The following is a 16052-nucleotide window of genomic DNA, read 5'->3' as shown; positions in this document are numbered from 1 at the left end:
CGACTCGGGATACTTATAAGATACTACTATGATTTTTTCAGATTTTTTGGTCCAAAAATAAATTAGGCCAAAAACCGGCCTTACCGACCCTCCCCCTTTCAATGCAATTAGCGGCAGGTTTTTCTCCACCATCCGCGCTCATAGTACTTAAGGGCGTGTGTTTCTTGCGTGCAATATTATTTTCGAAATTTTCCTCTCTTGAGTCCTCGTCAAGATGGATGAAACATATAATATTTTTAGTTTATCTAAGATTCTCCAAGAAAGGGAAACAACTCTTCAGTGGTTGCGACAAATCGAATTAATTCCGTCTGAACGATTTTGCTCAATACATAAGAAGAAGATGACTCTTGTGGAGTCTGAACATTTTTGCGGATCCTTTCTTTGTTATAAAATACACAAATATCGTCATCGTATTACCGTTGCAGAAAACACGTGGTTTGAGAGGTGCTGCATTTCTGCAGCGGCCTGTATGCTCATTACGTATTGTTTTGCGTTCAATTTTAATTTTGAACAGACGATCCGGGAAAGCAGCATTATAAACAATCAATCGATTTCTCGAGAAACAGTTTCAAACCGCTTCTCATTTTTTAGAGAGGTCTGCATGTTTGCTCTTGACAGCAACTTCGAAGAGGATGGTCGCATCGGCGGTGTCGGTGAAGTTGTTGAAATCGATAAGTGCAAAATCGGCCGTCAAAAATACGAGCGAGAACGTGTAGTAGAAGGATCATGGATTCTCGGAATGATCCACAGAGGAGATTCCTACAACTATCGGTTGGAAATCTGTCCGAACAATTTGTGGATCCCGATTCCGGAGCACACAAACAAAACATCGAGTCATCTTGGCGGTGGATGCGACGATTTCTCTCACGAGGAGGAGTCCGTAAGAGCAACATTGTAGAGCATCTCTGCGAATTTTTGTGGCAGCGACGCGTAAAGAAAATAGTTGCTGATCAGTTTAAAGAATTAATTACTAACATAAAAGCATATTACCCTGGCCACTAAATATACTCAGCAGACTATTATAAAAAAACTTATAAGGAGCATACAATCAAGACAATAAATAGAATATACTCAGAATTTTTAATTAAAATAAATTGAAATATATTTGAAAATCATAAAAGTAAAAAAAAAAACAATTGAAAAATTAAAAAATACAAAAAAATGCTTTTCAAAATACTCTAACCTTCCCGTCGTGAAAAGCGTGAGTAGGTACCCAATCGAAACCAATGGAGAATACTCATTGTCTTTTTTCTCATAAAAATCGAGATACCACTAATTTTCTTGGAAACTGTTACTCGTAAAAAAATGTGTTACACAAAACATGTGTATTTTTATACGATCTACAACTTTTATTGAAAACATTTTGCGAGATTTTGCATATTGGCTGAGATAAACGCAAAAAACCATATTTTTATGGTTTTTTCGCAATTTCACCATGAAAATCGCCGAGGCGCCAATTTTCACTATCATTTTCGTAATCAGCGCATCAAAATACATAAGTATACGCAGTGTGAAGGAAATAGTCACGTTCGTCTATTCGGAAGTGCACCCGAAGGTCCTTTGTAGACAATTTAAGGTTATTTTGGGAAGTTTTCGCTGATAATTGGATATTTTACAACAGAATCAGTTGGGCCCTATAGAAAATCAGGGGAGTTCTCCCACTGTACTTCCCAATGTAAAAAATGTGTTATGAGAGTTGAAAACGGCTGTTCGCCGGCGCTAGTAGTCCCTTTGTTCTACAAAATCATGCAGCTGGGCGCGAGGCGTTTCGCGCCCAGTTTGAGCGCACCTAGGTCACGCCGGTACGATCTCGTGCTTCGCGCTCGTTTTCGTACGTTTAATTCGTACACTTTAACAAAATTTTTTCAAATATTGTAAATACTATAACATAAATCGAAAAATGTGATTTAAACTTCTGAGGAATTACAGCCATAAACTGTAACTGAATTTTTTTCGATTTGATTTTTAAGAAGGATCTCAAAGCACTTAAGTCATTACGAAACTTGCGCTCGACAACTTGTGTCCATTTGAAAAGCTTCATCAAGATAAATAATAAATCTTGTTAAAATATACTAAAAATAACGTTTTGAACTCATGGATCTCTTAAAAACTTAAAATAGCATATTTTTGAAAATGATCCAACTTTTGAAACTTTTGTCTAATTAAAAAATTCCATGATAATAGTTTCGAAAAACATATATTTTACATCTAGCAGAAATTTGAATTCATTTTTCTAAAACTATTAAAAAAAATTTTTTCCCTTTGACAAAATTGTCAAAATGTTGAGAAGCAAATAACTTTCTGAAGTTTTATCGAATTTAAAAATATCATTAGGATAATTTGCAATTCTTTTTGAAGCGTATCAGAAAATTTGACGAAAATTTCTAAAACTCATAAAAAATTTTTATTCAAATTTGAAACAAGCTCAACCTTTTTGAATTTTTGTCTAATCGAAAAATTTAACTGACATAGTTTCTAAATATATTTGATATTTAGTAATGAATTTAAATGAAATTTTCTAATCGTTTAGAAAAATATTAATTTTTTATTTTTCTGAATCAAAATTTTCGAAAGTATATAACTATTCTAATTTTTATCCAAATTAAAAATTTTATTTGGATAGTTTGCAAGTCTTCTATCCGTCTATAAGAAACTTTGAAAAAAATTTCGAATTTGAAAACATTTTTTTTTCTTCAAGTTTTTCAAATGTACTAAAATTTTAAATTTTGGTTGGAAATATCTGCTTAATGAACTCATCCTTCATTTTGAAAACCTTAAGAAGTGTATCAAAGGCTGACTTGATTCGACAAATCCTTCAAAAGTTAGCGTGGCCACGACATTCAGGTAACCATACATACAGACATAAAGGCAGACAGACAGACATACAGATAGACACCGAGAAAATTTTGTGATATTCGGATTCGGTGAGTGCCGAAAAGTAAAGATCCGTTAAAAAACAGAGATCGAAAATTTGGACGATTACATTACACTCTCATGAATGAGAATGTAAACATTGCATGGATATTCAGAACTTATAAAAAATAATAATAAAAAAAATGAGAAATGCATAAATGAATGAGAAAAAATTGCCAAAAATATATATTATTACCGAATTATAAAATTTTCGAGATTTTAAATAACGTCAAGATTTTTAATTCACAAAAAATAAAATCCTGAATTTAAAAATCTCCGAAACTAAAAATTACCGACTTCGATACAGAGTTATAAAATAAAAGAATTATTACATTGTTATGCGCAAAAACGTATTTTTGTATTTTTAAAAAGTATCTGGATTGCTTTTAAGCAATTCAGTATTTCTTTATTAACTCTTTGGATTACATGTACAAGATTGCAGTCGTAAAGCAATATTAGAACTACCTGGAGATCATAAGTTTTCCCCTACTTATAGTCTAGAAGATACATGTGGGATTACCGAAATCTATGACGCAAGTAGGTCAAAGTCAATTGCGTGACACTCTCCCTTTTAGACAAGGTTTTAGTTCTCTAAACCTTTTTTGAATTTTCTAGGTTTAATCGGTTCCATTGAGGTTCATTAACGGTTGAGCAGCGGCAGTATAGGTTACAATTTGTGGAGGATTTTTTATTTTGACGCAGAATAAATAGAGCTTTTTTGATAATAATGCCCTGATTAGTTGGAAGATACCACATTTGTTTATTGTCCATAATGATATCAATAGTAAAAAAAAGTATCCTATGTACTTAAGCCAGTCTAAACCGGATTCAACCATATTTTCATACGCTGGTGATTAGCTATATTTTTGAGTGTATTCTCGGTGTCGTATAAGCTTAAGCGGGCTTGTTTGAGTTCTTCGTTGTCTATCTGCTTAGGAAGTTGAATTAATTTTTGTTCTAATTTCTTGAAATCTTGCTCATCGTGATTAATCTCGTAGGTTATATTGATTTAAAAGATTTGTTTTTCATTTAGACGTTTAGGTAAGTATATTTGGTCATAATCATTGTATAATTTACAATTATTACCTTCTATTTTAATAAGGTTAATTATTTCTACAGTCGTTAAATTATTTTCGCAACTTATATCTAATTTCGTTTTAACAAGAGGGATTATAATATATCCATTGGAAATAGGTATGAACGTTTCCTTATGAAGTCAGTACGGAGGTTGATTACAGTTTAAATCAGAATACCTTTTAAAAAGGCTTGCTTCGCAGCTTCTACTATCCATGATTTTGAGATTGGGTTGATTTCGTTTACAAATCAGGTAATTCGTTATGGTTTTGAAATGTTCAGTTGTTGGTATGTCTATTGGGACGTATGAGTCTCTAAATAAAAATACTATTACGTAGTCTGGTATAAAAGACAGTGCTTACCCTTTTTTAGGAACAGGGATAATTTTTTGTTCAAATTTTTTCTGCATATACATATACCTTTGAATCTTCCAATAAGTAATATGCTCTAGTAGTAGTTATTATTGCGCAGATTAGGAACAATACCTTCATCTGTAAGGTAAGGCATTATTTGATCAATATGTATTCGGATTACTTTGTCTTTATTCCTTAGTCTAATGTTGTTATTATCTATTAGTATGTATCTTTCACACAAGGATCTAGTTTATTAGTTTTGGTATTATTTTTAATTTTTACATTATTGCCTAATTTGTAAATTGCGTGTGCTCTTACTATTCCTTCGTCTAATCTTTTTTTAAATTTTCCTTGTTCCAATTAAATTCTCTCTGTCATTTTCATGATATTACGGTCGTGTTGTAGTTTCCATTTCTTGATTAAATCTTGCTATGTGAGTTTGGTTGATTGGGCTATTGTAGATGGAATATTGGGTTCTCTGCCAAAAGTGGCATTAAATGGTCTTGTTTCTAGAGTTGTATTTTTGATAGTATTTATTGCGAAACTGATCATTTTTAAGTTATTTCCCCATTCGTTATCATTTTTAGGTATTGATGTTTCAATTAAGTTTTTTATAGTAGAGTGCATTCTTTCGATGTTGCAGTTGGATTGAGGATGGAAAGCTGTTGTTTTTATGTGCTGGATTCGAAGTGCTTCCTCAAACTGATGCATTAATTCAGATAGGAAGTTTTGTCCTTGATCAGATAAAATGATTTTAGGTGCACCAAAGATACAGATATAGTGTTCTAAAAATCGAGCATTAATTGAATTTGATGTTTCGTTTTGTAAAGGCAACAGGACATTGTATCTTGTTAGTCTATCTTGTATGCTTAATATGTATTTATTGCCTTTTCGAGTTTCTGATAAAGGTCCAAAAATGTCTAGGGCGATTTTATCATTCGGGTTTTTTTGGGATGTCGAGTAGTTTACGAGATGCTTAGTTAGTTATTCTGGTGGTTTTTTGTAATTGGCAAATGAGAAATTTTTTAACGTAATTTTTCATTTGTTTGTCCATTCCTAACCATTTCCAAATTTTCTTTGCTCGTTCTAAGGTATTCTTTTCTGCTAGGTGAGTCGAGTGAGCTTTTTTCATGATTTTTTCCTTTTCAGCTTTAGTAAGCTCTCGTGTATTCGAAAAACATCAATGAAATTCCGTGTTTGGACAATCGTTTGATAAAAATTGTACTAGCTCTTGGATTACGTTTTTTTGCATTATTGAATAATGGATTTTCAAATTGTCTTCGCACTAAAGTCAGCTTTCTGTCTCTAATTTCATCTATAATCCAAACTAAATATTTTAACCAGTTCTCTTCTTCATACTTTGGCATGATTTCTTTTGTAATTTGCTTCCATAATTTTCCTACAGCATTTGGTTTAAGTTTTGATCGCTCGTTGGTAACCGGGTCTAATTGCCATTCCATGAATTCGTTGTACCAGACGACTTAAGGATTTTCAGGTGTTTCTTGCAAATTGTCTTCCAAGTCGGGACCTATGGCTGCATCTGGTTTCTCTTCGCTGAATATCTTAACTTTTCTTGTAGTTTTAGTGTTTTAATTTCGGTGTTTTTAGTTTTTTCTCTTATAGTTTCTGGTGTTTTTAACTGCCTAGGGGTGGGTTTACCTAGAATTTCAATTTCTTCGATTTCAGGTAGCTGTGCTTCTAATTCATCTATGAGGGCGTCCTCGAAGGCTTCTTGTAATAAGTCTTTTTCTCGCATAGGAAAAAGTCTTGATAGGCAGTTTGCAGCTTTATTTTTTTTCTTCTTACGTACTGCACTTTGTATTGGTATTCTTCGAGCCTTAACCTCCATTTAAATAATCGTGAACTGCGGTCTTAGACATTGTTGAACCATAATTTTCTTCAGCTATAATTTTCTTCAGCCTTATTTAATGTTCTTGATATAAATAAACAAGGGTGTCGTTTTTGTGATAATATTGCATCCAGCCCGTGGTTAGAAGCGTCAGTTGTTAGGGTGAATGTATCTTTGAAATCTGGGAATCTTTCGCATAGTGCCTTTCTTAATGTATTAAAAATCTCTGTACATGTAGGCATCACAGCTTATTCTTCGGCTGGGTTAGGTTTCACTCCCTTTACTGTAATTAAGTGTCCTAAATATTCAAGCTCGGGTCTGAGATATTCACACTCAGAAAGTTCTAATTTTAATTGAAGTTTTTTTTATTCTTTCTAAGACGGCGACTAAGTTTCTGTTATGTTGTTCCAACGTTTCTCCAAATATTACAATGTCATCAATATAGACGAAGCATTTCTTTCCTATAAGTCCCCTAAATGCGTTGTCCATCATTCTTTGGAGTGTAGCCGGGGCATTCTTGAGGCCAAAGAGCATTCTGTCGTATTTGTAATGTCCTCGAGGAGTAGAAAATGCTACCATAGGAATTTGGTGAAAACCAGCACTCATGTCGAACGCTGAGGAATATTTTGCCCGACCGAGTTGATATAAAATATGATCTACAACTGGTAGAGGGTACGCATCCTGGTTCGTATCTTTATTTAGTTGCCTGTAATCAATCACTATTCTGAGCTTATTCCCTTTTTTAAAGACTATCCAAAGTGGTGAATTAAAAGGTGATTGCGAGTGCCTAATTATTCCTTTTTCTAAAAGTTCCTGGCAGTATTCTAAAGCAAATTCCTTGTGAGCTTCAGGGAGCTCATGCGACCTTAAATTGACTACTTTGCCTGTATTTAGTGTGATTTTGTTGTGTGTTAATGTGGTACATGGTAAGGGGTCACCTGGTAAAGTAAATACTTCCTGGTATGTATGAATTATCTTGCGTATTTCACTTCTTGTACTTGGTTCGATATGTGATAATTGCAGAATTTTTTCAAGTTCGATGATCCTTGTTAATATTGTCTTGTCTGGTATCCTTTGCTCCTCGCTTCCTCCCTTTTTTGAGTGTCGTCTCGAGACTGTATGTTGAACATTTTTCCATTTTTATGGTTTCTGGTATCAGGATGGGATTTGTGGAATAGTTATTTATTGAAACACTGATTTCGCGATTTTTTATGTTGTAAATTCCATCAGGGATTAGTTCATTTTCTTCTACCCAAACATTTTCGTTTTTTTTTGCTCGTTATCTACCAAATGAAACAGGCTGCTTCGGACGACTGGTGTCTGTCTTTGTCCATTGCGAAATTGTTAAGAAATTATATTTTTTTAATTGGTCCATTAATTCGCTCTTCTTTATAATGTTAATTGATGCCCCTCAGTTAACTTGTAAGTTGTATTCTGTTTCGTTTCTTCCTTTTCCTCAAATGGATAATAGTTGTCCGCACACTTTTGAGATTCGGCCGAGTCCTCCTACTCTATCTGTTCCACTTTTTCCTCTTCCGTCATTAAGTTGCTGTCTATCATGTTGTCTTCTTGTTCTTGAATTGTCCTTATTGCGGGTGGTCGTGTGAAATATTGACCGTATTAAAAATTTCCAAAATGGCAAAGATTTCCGCATTTGTGGCACTTCATTTTGGTTCAGCCGGCCAATGCTATATTCTGGTTAGGAACTTTTGGTCTTGTGTTTGCTTGAGGCTGTGAAATGTTTGGTAGTGTGGGTCGACATATACTAACACTCATTGGAGGTCGTGCGGTTATCCGTAGCTGTGTCGCTTGAGATACTTTAAACCATATGTCGGATTCTATTGCCATGTTTTGAGCCTCTTGCAGGTTAATGGGATTTTGTACTTTAATTTGTAGTCTATTTCTCTTCTTACATTCAATATGTATCTTTTTACACTTTCCTTTACTTCAATGTTTATTGCTTAGTGGGCACAAAATTTTACGACGTCTTCACGACATCGTTACGACATCCTATGTCCATGTCGTTTCGGTGTCTTTGCGATATCGTAAAGACATCGTCAGATCATACGACTTACTTACGATATCGTAAAGAGACCTTAACGACATGGACATAGGATATTGTAAAGTTGTCGTGAACATGTCGTAACGATGTCGTACATTGTTTTTTTAGGTTCATTTTTAGGTTCATTTAGGTGCTTATTATTTTTATGGAGTGTCGTAAGTGCAGTTCCTGCTCTATTAATTGCATTGATAGTCCTTATGAGTTGTGTTTGGGTAACTTTATCTTCTTCACTGTCTGACTCTTCTCTGTTTGATGTAAGAATATCATCATCGTCCTTATCTGTGACTACTTTTCCCTTCACCCGCATTCCTCAGCTATAAATTGTATTTCGGAGAGCCGTTTATTGTTTTTATTTGATAGTATAGAGACTTTTCTGTTTAGCCCATTTATTTCAGCTAATATTGTGCGTAAGAGGTCATCGGTTCCCATGTTGGAGGGAGATGCGGCTCTTTGAGGTGTATCTTCAGACATTGTTGATTTTAGAAAGGGGAAAATAAAGTCGTCTATTGAGTATGCGTCGGAGTCTGTCTCGTCAGTTGCGTATCTTGAATTATTTTTTCTGTAGTTAGAGAAAGCCAGTGTGATACATTTTTCCTAAATTCAGCGTGATGTTCTTATTTGCGTTACATAAGTTTCCCGTTTAAACAATGAGATTGTCTCACAGGGCTATATCCCACGTAAGAACAAACTCAAAGTAATTTTTTTGTTTTTTAAGGAACACAGATGCCAGGGAGCACCATAAGCGTGTGTACCGTCGCAAGCCTAATGGGTTACAATGGTTTGAATAAAAATTTATAACATTGAAATAGCACAAATTTACTTTTCAAAAACAATGAACTCTTACAAATTTTCTATCACTTCTTATGAACTAATTTTCTATCACTTCTTATGAACTAATCTTCTTCACTTACTGTTTGTTTTTCTTCGGAAATCGTAGAATCTTCGTTGTTGCGTCTTTCCGTCGTAGCCTTGTTGCCTGGCGCGGATTGATATTTCCCGGGCATTGGCTACCGCGTTCTAGTGCTGCGTTGATCACTGCTTTCTCGTTGTTGCTCCTGCGTTGCGTTGCTATACCGTTGTCTCTTACGCCTGTTTGCGGGCCTCGTAGGGTTGTTACTGTGGTATGTTGCGTACCCTTTCAATTTTTCTTTTTTCGAATCGAATTCGTTCCATGATTAACGAGCTTTTCCGTGGAGAAATTCCGGAGTTCTTGTAGAATTTCGTGAAATTCCACATGCCTATTCTGGCTTACGGGCCTTTCCGCGGAGAAAGGCTGGTTTTTTCCAAAGGTTCGTCACTTGGATAATACTCTTTTGATTGTCTAATTATTTCCTTGGAAATTACTATCGTTGAAGGACTGTCCTGGCAGGATGGCCAGAAATGTTATGCGTAAAAACGTATTTTTGTATTTTTTAAAAGTATCTGAATTGGTTTTAGGCAATTCAGTATTTCTTTATTAACTCTTCGGATTAAATGTAAAAGATTACAGTCGTAAAGCAAGAATAGAACTAACTGGAGATCATAAGTTTTGCCCTACTTATAGTCCAGCAGATACATGTGAGATTACCGACATCTATCACGCAAGTAGGTCAAAGTCAACTGCGTAACAACATTCTCACAAATATTTCAATTCCCGAAATTTAGAAGTGAGGAACATAGTTAATTGATTATTAGTTTATGAGATATTTATGACAATATAAATAAGGCAAATAATTTAATTAATTATTCATTAATAATTTATTAATTATTTTAGGCAAATTTAAATTTCTTTAATAAAAATATTTTGTATTAGGTCCGTATATTCAAACACTTTTGGATATAATGATAAAGAACTAAGTTTTTTATATTGCCGTTCTACAATATAATGCTACTATATAATAAATATAATTATTATATTTATATATTACAAACACGGAATATTATCAATCATATAATGTTGTATTTTATTACAATTAAATAACGAACTATTAAATGAAATATTTTTAAATTAAATAAACTTTGTAATAAAGCTCAAATATTTCAACACTTGTATAATCACCATTACACAATGACGATTTACGAATATTTTTGATATTTAGTAACACTCAAATTAATTGAAAATTATTTTTCGAAATTTTATGATGAATCCATGTTGAAATTAAGTTCTGAGAATTGAAAACAAGTAAATACGTACTATTAGTTTGTTTTTAAATGTATCTAAATATAATTTTTATAAGATTCCTGAGACAATAAAAAAAAAGATTTTAGAGTGTTTCAAACGCGTACGAAAAGATATAGAAGATTTTGAAGAAATTTTTAAATTTTATATTATTTTACAAAACATTATGAAAAATTCTAGTCGTCTTAAAAGATGTTCAGGCGTTTTAGAAGTTGGGAATGAATCAAGAAATATTTGATAAATTTTCGAAAACATTTTGCAGTTTTTTAAAATATTTCTAATTTATTTAAAACGTCTCAAATTGCTAAACATATTTTCAACTGACTCAAATTGTTCTCAAAATTTTTAAATATATTTCTAAAGTTTAAAAAAATTACCTTAAAATCTTCTAGATTTTCCTAGAAATTTTTTTATTCTCTTGAAAACTTTCAGAATTATTTTAAAGTTCCTAAAGTTTAGTTTTAAAATCTTTAAAAATCTAAATTCCGAAAAATCTTTAAAATTTTAAAATGTATTTTGAATATCTTCAATTCTGCTAAATATTTCTGAACTTTTCTCTATTTTTCATTAGTTTTTATTTTGTAATCTTATGAAATTATAACATTTTGCTTTAAAATCTGGCAAACTCTTTTTCTAAATTTTCTGAGATCGTTTGATATGTTTAAAAACCATTTTTATTTTTCTCTTAAAGTTAATTTTTCAAAATAAAGAATGACTTAAAACTTCCATACGAATACAACGAAAATGTTTTTTTTTAATCTTGTCAGGCCTTCCAAGCCTTCTAATCTCTCAAAATCATTACAAATTTTTTTGCATTTTTATTTATTTTTCAAAATAAAAAAAATCTCTTAAAATCTTTGAGATTCGTCTGTAACAATTTTGACATCTTCTTAAATAATCTCTTTAAAATAATTTTGTAAAATAAAAAATTATTTTTATTGATCCTAGGAACCTGTAAAAATGTCTTTCGTTTTCGTGAAACCTCACAAAGTACTTTAAAGATCTTCACAATATTGCAAAAGTTTGCTTAAAAATCTTCAACACACTTTTTAAAAATTTTACAAAGTAGATAAAAAATATGTTGTGATCTTTTTTCAATTTTCTCTTTAAATTCCTCAAAAAACAATCATTTAAAAATTTCCCATGAATTTTAAAACTTTTTTTTATTCTCTTGACACCCTGAGAAAATTCGGTTTACCTAAGAAATTTGTAAATCCTAAAAATTAAAAATATTGTCTCAAAGTGCCTTCAGAGTTTTTTCCCCTATAGTTGAAAATCACCTGAACTTGAAATTGTTCTTTTAAAATAAAAAATAAACCATTTCTCTCCAAAATTAGAAAAGTATACCGGGCCATTTTCGCAATAATGTTATTGTTAATAATGTCATTCTGGAAGAAATTAAGCTTTTTTCAAGAGAAACAATTAGATTTTTGAGGTAACTTAGAATTTTTGCCGAACTTGAATATATTTCATCAGAAAGCGCTAGGTCATTCCGAAAACTTAACTGTTTGAAAATTTTTAGGTTATATTAGCGATATCTCGTCGGAATAAAATATTTCACGACAGGATTTGAACAACTGTAAATTATAAGTAATTTGATGTGAATTCTTTTTTGTATACTGGTCTATTATAAATATTTGTCGAATATTGATTTTATTTCTATAGTTGAGAAAAAATGACTAGCTTTGCTGAGATCTAAGGCTACGCCGGAATTGGTGTTTATCGCATCAGAAAGGCTTCAATCTTCAAAAAAATTTACAAAATATGATTAATATTGTTCGTAGTTTTGTTTTGTTTTTAAGCCTTTCTGATCATATCCCTGGCGGAGCGAAGGAATCTAATGATAATCGCTATACCTGTTTGCAGCGTTAAAAAGTTAAAAAAATATATATAAGATATATAACGTATGTTGATTGTTACTTACCGATGATGCGTTTGAAGTGTAGCAGTCAACAGACGTTATACTTCTTATATTTTTTATAATTTTTTACCGTTGCAAAAAAAAATATTGCAATTATTCCGTGAACTTCTATAGGGAATTTTAACGTAGAACCAGCATTTCAACAATTTAAAAGTTGATTTTGCTTTTTTTGAGTTTTTTAAAAAGTGACCGAATGGGGTCTGTACGGGTACTTTGTAGATGCTCCATTTGTTTCCTTCGATCTGGAAGGGATAAAAATCCAATTCCGGCCTAGCTTCGGATCCCAGTGGTGCTAGTGTGTCATTCTTTTAAAAATTAGGAATAAAATATATATTCGAAAAACGCTAACATAATCTAAAATCGTTCAGACAGTTATGTTTACAGGAGAAACCTTACTGATTAAATTTATAAGTTGTATAAAAGAGCCAAATTCTTTTTTTTTAATGTTCGATTCCGATGAGAATTCTCTGAGATAACATAAAATTAGCGAATTGTTAGGTTTTCTTAAAGACCCAAGTGCTTCTGTTTAGGAACATCCATTTCCGATGAGAAATTATTTACATAACCTAAAACCATTTGAACTGTTAAGTTTCCGGAAAGACCTAAATCTTTTCAAGAAAAAATATTCAAGTTGGGCAAAAATTTCAGAGGATGGCCTAAAATTATTCTAATCTATAAATTTTCTAAAAGACTTAACTGCCTCTATCGAAAAATATTCCATTCCACCGGGAATTCTCTAATCCAACCTTAGACTATAGGAACTTTTCTACAAGACCCAACTGCTTATGTCGTAAAATATCCAAATCCGGCGAGAATTCCCTAACGTAACTTTAAATTGTGCGATTTTATAAGTTTTTTATGAGGGCCAATTGCTTCTGTTGTAACCTGAACGTTCTTTGCCTAGATCTTTTTGAGAAAATATATAGAACTCTCAAGTATCTGCAATGGCCCGCACGTGGCGCCCTCTGATGGTTTTTTTTCAAACGGATAGGTGAGTTAAGTTGAAGGCCCACATATAGATGTATGTAAACATGCGAAAATTGAAATGAAATAATTCATAAAATATATTATAAAAATGGTTATTATAATTCCAAGTGGTTTTCAAGCAGTAAAACTTGACATTTTTCGGAAAGAAAGCATTGCTAAAGGTATAGGTTTAGTAAAAAGTTGTCATGTGAGCAATGTGGTGTAGCAAATGGACGAAAGCTTTCGTAGAATTTGCGGAGTTGTTTTGCGAAAAACCCCAGAAACAGAAAGTAGGAAAAATAGAAATAATATTTGCAATCTTACGATCGAGGTAAGAAAAATCACTTATTCATTGTTATACTTAACCTAAAAATTGCATCATTTAAGTGGACGCATTTAATACAAATTTCGCCTTTTATAGGTGGAAATCGAAGTTTCCTATCTCTTTAAGTATGCAAATAATTCGATTACTTAAAAAATTTTGTTTCTTGTTTTTAATTTATAGTTTTTTGAATTATTTTAATTTTATTAAATTTCAATTAATTCCTTTGACTTCCGTTGAAGTCTAATGAATTACATTGAATGCCATTGAACTACGTTCAGATACCTTTACTGGTTTCCATTCAAGTGTTGAACTTATCTTCATTTCAAATCGGAATTTATGTTAGGTTTCATTACGTTCCAATGAATTTCGTTGAACTTTATTTATTTACGTTGCATTATATTGAATTCTTTTGAAGCAGCAACTACCCAGTGGGCACAAAATTTGGCGACGTCTTTACGACATAGTTACGACCTCTTTACGACATCCTATGTCCATGCCGTTAAGGTCTCTTTACGATATCGTGAATAAGCCGTATGATCTGACGATGTCTTTACGATATCGCAAAGACACCGAAACGACATGGACATAGGATGTCGTAAAGTTGTCATAAAGATGTGTTAACGATGTCGTAAAGACGTCGCCAAACTTTCTGCCGACTGGGTACTTATTTACAGAGTCTATACTAAGTTCAAACAATTATGAATAATTTCATTCAAAGCTTTTTTCGAATTCCATTAAATTTAATTGAATTTTATTGAATTCTATTAAATTCGACTAAATTTGATTGAATTCCATTAAATTCATTTTTTCATTTCTCCTTTTTCATGAATTTTTTATAAATCGCGTGTATTATTGGTTTAAAAACTGTATATTTTCAAGAGATTATATGCACTTACTGCTTCCTGCGAACATCAGCTATCCACAATTGTTTTTTCTCTTTTTGCCACCAGTGTCCCGGGAAAGAATAAAATTGCAGTTCCGGATTTTTTACCTCCGTATTTGAGCAACCTACTACACTACAAATTCTTCTTGAGCCGATTTTTTGGGCTGAAACCCCTAAAATATTCACACTCTTATCCATGCTAACTGCACTACTCAAGATTCAGAATTTTTCAGATTTTAACGTGGAAAAAATTAACTGTTTCAATTCGAAATCTTAGTCATTAAATAATACCATTTCAGTTTGAAATAATAAATTTTTTATGCATTCGATTTAACATTTTTTAATTAAAGAAAAAAGAACAAATATTTCATATGTAGCAATATTTGACGTTTCATTTAAGAATAATTAATTGAAACCAAATATTTTTAAATTAACAATTTGAAAATGAATTGTTTAATATAGAAAGCCTTGAATCGTTAAAATTTGGAAGAGCTTTTAAACTTGGAACGTTTCAATTTTGATGGTACTTTTTTTAAAAAATGTTACATTTGTAAGTGAAATTGTTGAAGTTCGTTGTTCAAATAGCAATTGAAAACTTATTAATTGTATAGAAAAAATTGAATTATTTTAAAACGCATTTAGATGTTTTAAAAAGATTCAAAATTAATTTAAAGCTTGAAATGATTTCAAATAATTTAAAAGTTTCAAAAGAATAAAAACTTTTTGGTTCGATTCGTAGGAAAATTGAAAATAATCTTACAGTTCGGAATATTATTTAAAAATAATATTGAAAAAGATTTCAAGATTTCCAAGATTGTTAAAAAAGAATGTGGAAGATTTTAAGAATTTTCTTTAATTTTCCAGGGGTTTCTAAATGTTATAGGGAACTTTCTTTTTATTTTACAAGATATTTAAAAATTCTAAAAAAAAATTTAAATAAGTTTAACGTGGAATAAATTTAAAAGAACTTCTATATTTCTCAAGATTTTGAAATAAAATTTTGAAGCCTTACAAGGATGTTTAAAGTATTTAGGATAAAAATAATGTAACTTCCAATTTGAGAAGTATTAAGTTAAACAAATTAACTTTTTAAATTTTTAACGTATTTAGCTTGAAATTGTCAAAAATAATATAATTTAAAATTTTTTGAAAGTTTACTGATTCTATAAATATACACCTTTGAAAATGATAACGTGAATTTATTTAGCTTAACATCGTTAAGAATAATATAATTTAAATTTTTTTAAATTCATTGATTCTTTAATTCACACCTTTGAAAATGATAACGTGAATTTATATTTTTATAATTGAATCTGACTCTTTGAACTCATTATTTTTTTTAAATTCTAAATTTTGAAGTTTATGTGCATTTCATGTGAAGTTGTTTAATTGAAAAGTGTTAGAGCCTTTTATTTTTTACGTTTAAATTACTGAGCAATTGAATACAACCAGATGCCGAGTGCGACGCATGTGTAGTGAAGTAAGAAGCTTTCGTTGGGAGCACTGCATAAATATTTATGAAAAAAGTATAATTTTTCCTGTAAATGC

General features: G+C 31.5%; 1 protein-coding gene across 2 annotated transcripts in view; it reads right to left on the bottom strand.

Moving 5' to 3' along the window:
• LOC117172887 (odorant receptor 85b-like) overlaps positions 1-16052 on the bottom strand; it is a 59276-nt gene that overhangs the window by 34039 nt on the left and 9185 nt on the right. For both annotated transcript variants that reach the window (XM_033361165.1, XM_033361164.1), the window contains exon 2: positions 14518-14677. The gene's annotated coding sequence lies outside the window, so the exon portion shown is untranslated. The remainder of the gene's footprint in view (positions 1-14517; positions 14678-16052) is intronic.

The sequence above is a fragment of the Belonocnema kinseyi genome, chromosome 5 (genome assembly GCF_010883055.1).
Source record: "Belonocnema kinseyi isolate 2016_QV_RU_SX_M_011 chromosome 5, B_treatae_v1, whole genome shotgun sequence".
NCBI lineage: Eukaryota > Metazoa > Arthropoda > Insecta > Hymenoptera > Cynipidae > Belonocnema > Belonocnema kinseyi.
The sequence above is the reverse complement of the archived record's forward strand: the minus strand, read 5'-3'. Positions and strand labels throughout refer to the sequence as shown.